Source organism: Arachis ipaensis, chromosome B2 (assembly GCF_059453495.1).
Source record: "Arachis ipaensis isolate K30076 ecotype BB chromosome B2, ASM5945349v1, whole genome shotgun sequence".
NCBI lineage: Eukaryota > Viridiplantae > Streptophyta > Magnoliopsida > Fabales > Fabaceae > Arachis > Arachis ipaensis.
This window is the reverse complement of record NC_142437.1, coordinates 32,777,513-32,784,707: the sequence shown is the minus strand read 5'-3', so window position 1 is coordinate 32,784,707 and position 7,195 is coordinate 32,777,513.

Here is a 7,195-nt window from a genome sequence, read left to right as displayed (position 1 = left end):
AGGGACATCCATTTGCATCTTGATGGTAATGCACATGGTACTTTAATCGGTCCGATTCGACCACTCAGTACTCAGCACTTCTGTGAATACTATAGTTTTTCACCCCCTGCATTATTGCATCTCTACATTTGAATCTGTGGCCGACCCAAAACTTTACCCCACCGTCTAAGTTGTAATCCTCTTTCCTGGTGTTAGAAAACATAGATTTCTCATGCATGACATGTAGATCTAATGTATGATAGTGACTTGGTACATCCGATGGCACCGGAATCGGGTGGGGGGTAGGCAAAACATAGCGCACTACTGTCTCAGCAGTGTCTCCGGTACAAATTCTTCCTCATCATCATCTTTAGAAGAATCACTATCATTGCTATCCACAACGTACTCTTCGTCGGAGTCTTCCTCACCCATCTCTGTTTCTTCCACTGGACTGGCAACATGAGTCGGTGGTGGTGCGAGAGGTGGGTCATCCTGCACAAAGGTCGAGTGTACAGAATCACCACCACCAACATCACCAACTTCGGCGGAAAGCTCCATCACTTGTTCTGCCATGATTCTTCCGTGGAGTCAAACATGAGTTGCATATACTCGTCGCCCTAGAGGCGAAACCGTCGAAACCAAAAAACGCCATTACCTGATGGTGCTAGCAACCTATACCCCATCCTTCCGATCTCTCTTCTCCCTATGCCACCAAGGTTGCTTAAACTTTTCAACTCGGACAACAAACTTATGTGCCAAGTGTGCAATAGTAACAGATTCTCACACTCAAATATCACCCCATTGTCGATGTTTCTCATACTGTATACTACTTCTACAAAAATACTCTAACTATGGCAACACATTTATGGTTTAACATAAATATAAAACGAAGAACACCAACCTTAAAGTTGGTCGTTCCATTAATGTGCCACGTCGCATTCAGTCGATTGATGTCCGCATCATAATTATCGGCATACGTCATAATCTTGAAGTAATTCGTAAATTTTATTAGAGAAGAGTAAAAAGTTGGAGAAAAGTTGAAGAAATTGATGGTTTAAGGTATAAACAGCCTCTATGGACAAAATGCATATATATAAGTCTCGTTCAGTCTTATTTCATTTACAGTGTAAACGAAATAATACTATACGTATTTTGTTTACACTATAAATGAAATAAAGGCGTTACACATACATTATGTGTACAAACGTGATATGGCCACCTTATTTCATGCTTTATTTTGTTTACACAAAATAATATATTATAAACGAAATAAGACATAGAATACATTTTGATAAAAAATATTATAAATAGTCTATTTTAATAAATAAAATATTTATTTTATTTATTTAAAAAAAAATTCCTTAACCGCCCTAAAAATAAATTGCTCTTTTCTGAGAATTTTTTAGGTAATTACATTACCACATTATGTTAAGCTAAAATTAAAACGTACCATATATTGGATGGGCAACACCATAATGAATAACGATTGAATATTTAATTAAATATTTGATCAAACTAAGCCTACATAATATATTAAAGATTTTTTTTAAAAAAAATATTTATTCTAAAATGTTTAAGCTAATATAATATGGTATGTAAATAATGGTATCTTAACGCTTTTGCTTAAAATGAGTTGCAATTTAAATTATATATAGATACGTGTCTAGTGTATATAGCTTGGGTGATTGTATTTTCACATTATATTAACCATTTGCTTTTATTAACAAAATGTAATACAGTAGATAAAAGAAATATTATCCATTTCCGTCGCCTCTTTTAATGAGGTCAGCAATTTTAAATATATATTTTTTTTGGATTAACTACTAATTTGGTACGTATTCAAAAAATTTAACCATTGACAAAATGACTCTTTAAAAATATTATTGATAAAATAGTCTTTAAATAATTTAAAAATAAAAAAAATTATCAATAAATATTATATTTTTTAAATATCAAAAATTTTATATTTGACAAACAACTTATTATTAAATCTAAATTTGTGACGATATTTGAATAAATATTTAAAAAATATATAGAAAAAATTCAAAACAAAATTTAATCTCTAAATTTTTTTATTTTAAAAAAAAAAATTGGTCATTTATAATAATTTTTTAAAAAAATTTCACTTGATTAAAAATTACCAAATTTTAAAAATAAAAAATATTATTTTTCTAAAGATGATTGTAAAAATTTATATCAAAATTTGATCTCTAAAATTATTTTTTAGAATATATATTTAATATTTAATTATTTTGTAGCCTTTTTAAATCTTTTAGAGACTTATTATCGTTAGCATTTTTTAAAATTCGTTTTATCAACGATGTAAATTTTTTAGTATCATTTTAGTAGTTTACTACTCTAATTTTTTTCACAATATATACTAGCAATAATATATATATATATATATATATATATATATATTATTGCTAGATGATATGAATTTACGCTATATATGGTGTACCTGAAAACAGAAAGTAGTTATAGCATAACTACTACTACTATAAATAATATAATTCCTTATATTAGAGAACTATCTTTAAATTACTCTTTAATAGAATAGTTTTACTTCAATAATTAATACTCTCTTTCTCTAGAGCTAGTACAATTCCATGGAAGAAAATTCAGAAACAATAAAAAATATTGATCCCACCATCAAAAACAACAACAAAAATTCTGCTCAAATCATGAATCTTGTTGCATCAAATTCAACGAAACCACTTGCTATTCTCTTGCTGACAATCTCTCAGAAAACAATTTTTCACATGGCGCCATCAAGCTATGATTACTATTCAACTACGGATCCAGAAAATTTTGATAATGGAGTAAAATATATATAATATGATAATTTTTATAATAAAAAATATTATATTTATATAAAAAATTAACTATTAAATTATCTATTATAGATTTATGTATAAATATATATATTATTTAATTTATTTTTAATATATATTTTATATTTTAAAATTTATTTTGTACAAATAATTATTTTTTATGTATACGTAACATAATTGTTGATATAATTATATTTTGTTATTATAAAATATAATTAGTCTTCAAAATATCTAATTACAAATTAAAAAATTAAAATAGTAATTTAAATAATAATATATAATTTAGAATTATTTTTTTATATTTCATATTTTTAAAAAATTGAATAATTTTTCATTGACAATATAGTCAAAATGTCTCTTTATATATATATATATATATATTGTTAAATAATTATTTAAAAATATTTAAAATCCATCTTTCATACAATTAGCTCTGATCTTAATGATATTCATAGTTGAAAAAGTTTATTCAATTAGTGTAATCGTTATGAAAAAAAATAAAACTAATTTCAAAAGAAAAAAATACCAATGGATAGATAATATTCTTTCAAGTCGATTTCTAAGAAAGAACACCAATCTCATTTAAATTTGAAAATTTATCATTATAATGCACATCTAATATGAAGTTTTTAAATTGACTATCAAAAGTTGAATAAAAAATTATTGTGAAGTCAAATTTAATAATTTAATAGGGACAAATAAATATTATTATTATTTTGTACTATTCAAAAAAATTTCAAATTGTAGTGGGGTACTTGCCCCCACTACAATATAAGTAGATTCGTCCCTAATTTGCAGTCAAGAATTGCAAGATCATCTAGACAAGAATTAGATTCTAACTCGTTTTGCAAGCACGGCTGATGAACTCATGGGAATAAAGACAAAGCAGTATAAAGAATGGAGGACAGATGATTACAAAATAAATTCCTAATTTTTTGCATTTATGGATGCCTCCTTCAAGCATAGGGTCATTGGTTATCAATTTGCACACGAAGTATAGGAAAAAATACACACTATAAAAAAAACATTGAGTACTGTTGAAATTATTGTTGGAAAAACGAATAAATTCGACGGTAAGTTAATTACCGGCAGGTTTACTGTCGGAAGTAATCCGACGGTATAAATCTCGCTAGTAATTAGTTATTGTCGAATTTTTTCGCCCGACAGTAACCTCAGCGAGGTATGTCACGTCCTGTATCTGAAAACAGAAAATTCCCAAAATGGATGAGAACCAACAGGTTCCCAGCAGGGTAATAGTTCCAAATAGAGACGATGTAAACCTACCCAAACCCACCAGGTAATCCTAAGCTCCAACATCCAAAATCCAAGCCAAGGGTTATACTAATCCAAAACCAGATAAAACACTCTACATACTTCACTATGTTCATGGTCCAAATCGTAGTCTCATCCACACTCCACTCATCCTGTCTCTTTTCAATTCAATACCACAGAATTTTAGTATTGATTTCAGTAATTGTAACCAATAGATGCAAACACAAATAATAGGGTACAAACACAATCAAGAATAGCTATAACATATACAAAAATTAGCGATTAAGTAAAGATATACAAGTAGGCAAATCAAAACAAGGCACACTGAAATAATTTCACATAAATGCATATGATGCATGCATGTTCTACTGGCCATGAGCTCACATGATGGTTACAATATCAGAACCCAATACATCCGGTAGCTAACCTAGACATTATCCCGCTGCTGTATTCTCGCATATATGTATAATATGTATCTCACAGGGTGAGTGTCCTATACACCTCGCAGACAGCATTTCCTGTATATCTCGCAAAGTGAGTGTCCTGTACACCTCGTAGACAGAGCGAGCCACGAAACAAGCTAGATCAACCACGGTCCTTGTTTTGGCATAACTCAGCTCAGCACAGGTGGGATTCACCACCGTCCTTGCCGAGTCCTTGCCAAGAGTAAGATCAATCCATATGGAAGTAGGTTATACTACTGACCTTGCCATAATACATCTCAATTCAGTTCACATCAAGATCTTTACTCAATTACATTAGCCACAAGCCTTCATCAATAATCATTCAGTTTAATCCACAACCTCTTCTAAAACATCAATTTATTAAAATCCATAAGTTCACACTCGTTTTCAAGCCTGCAAACTAGTTGTCGGACCTTAATTAGGAGTTATGGAAGTTTACAAACTTGTCGGGAAAGTCAAACAGTTAAAAACAGAGTTTAAGTGTGAAAACAAGACTTGTGCGTATGCACGGACCCGAATGCAACTCCCAGCTTGTGTGTACACACACTATCGTGAGTACGCACAACTTGCACAATTTCCTTGTCATACGTACGCACACACTCGTGTGTACGCATGAGCACTTACACTTGCTCTGTCTCGTGCGTGGGCACCATTGTGTGCATGGGCACACATGCCAAAATTCTGATTTTCTGCAACATTTCATATTTCAACTCTAAACCTCAATTTTTAAACATTCATAACTTCTTCTACAAAATTCCGTTTTCTCTCATCCTTATATAGTTTTAAAGATCTTTTATCTAGCATTAAATTAAGACTAATTTCATTCGATTCCAAACTCCGAGCGCCAAGTCATGACTCGTCGAAGTTGGTAAAAAATTAGTTTTACCAAATATTGCACAATACTCATTTTGACAAATTCTTTAAATCTAACTTGGTTCAAATCACTCCAATACCCTTTCTAAACATGACAAATACTCAATCATCAACCCTCAATCATTCCAAGCCTAATCACAACAATTCTAACTTATATATATCCCAATCAATCAAATTATCCATTCAAAACACAACAAGCAATACTTATACATCCAAAATTCACATTCACACTAAACATCACCCATCATCATCATTATTTCAACATATTGCAACGAGGTAACACCACCACTTATCGTGACTTACCATATAGAGAATATCTCACCCTATCTCGCCCTCCGGCTCAATATCCACATAAATCATCCTCCTAATCAAACATACCATAACAATTCAACTCATAATCATACTCATACACATATCCACTCAACTAATCATAATCACAACTAAAATTCATTCAATCCTATCCTAGAGACAATTATCCTAGGTATTTACATAATTTTACATAATGCCTACTCGAAACTAAAATATGTACCTCTTAGACGGAGGTTCCTCTAACACTTTGATTTTTTTCCGAGCCATACCAAGGCTGTCTCCAATTTTGCACCAAAATACACCGAGCTAGTTTCGCTTCTTCTCAAAATTAAATCCAAACAAGCTCTATTTCATCTAATCACATAATTTACATAATTCATCCTAGGTTCTTCACATAAAATGGGAAATTTTGGAAAATTGAGATTTCTTACCTTGTCTTACACAACCTTGGTTTAAAACTCTATTAGAACTCAAGGTTGAACCTCCCCTAAACATAAAAAATTCAAGATTTTCTCAAAACTCAAACCAAAAATTCGAAATCGAATAGAAGGAAGAACTGTCTGAAAAATTTTGAGTTTCTTACTACTTTGTTCAGATAAAATCGAAGAAGATTCTGAGTCAAACGTGTGGTCATAAACTGCTCGTCAATCGGAGCTTTGGATTCAAAAGTTATGGGCAATGAAATTTAAAAATGAATAGTGACAAGGTTTTGTATTCTTCCCTTCAGTCTCTTCTCCATGGAACACAACTCAAAAAAAGGGGGAGTGATTGAATGTTTGCTTATTATTGGAGTTATATATGTGGGCTTGGGCCCACTTAGGCCCGGTTCACTTATTTTAGCCCATTGATCCAATTTTGGGTCAAAATCTTTAAGATTAGCATTTTAATTCGTAGTCTAATTATTTTCACTTTTCTAAATTATAAATTTTAAATTCTTAATATTCTTGGCTCATAATTAATTTATTAATTATAATTTAACCTGATTTTACAATGGTGACATACCACCCGGCTACGAGGACTCACCACCTCCACCCCCGCCTCCACCACCACCAGGGTCACAGTCACAGCCAGTTCGGGACAATCCTTTTGCGTCCCCACCTGGCTGGGTGGATCTCGGGGCATCGAGCAGTCGTCACAAGGCCTCCATGGTCGATGAGGCATTCCAAATTCATTCCACTGACCAGCAGACCATGCAACGTATCACGGAGCAGTTTTGCATGGGCAGAGAGCAGAGTCTTAGACAGGGTCATCATCATTCGTCTACTCCTGTATCTACCTCAGTTTGGGTACCATACTTGTCACATGGGCCTTCCACCTCATACGGCACAGATGTCCACCCTGATTCTCAGTATGCATCATCCCTATCGTCAATTATGAGCAGTTGATGACTGCATCCCAGCCGATCCCGCCACCACCATGTTTTCCACAGGCCAGCTTCAGTATCAGACACAACCATATTCTCAT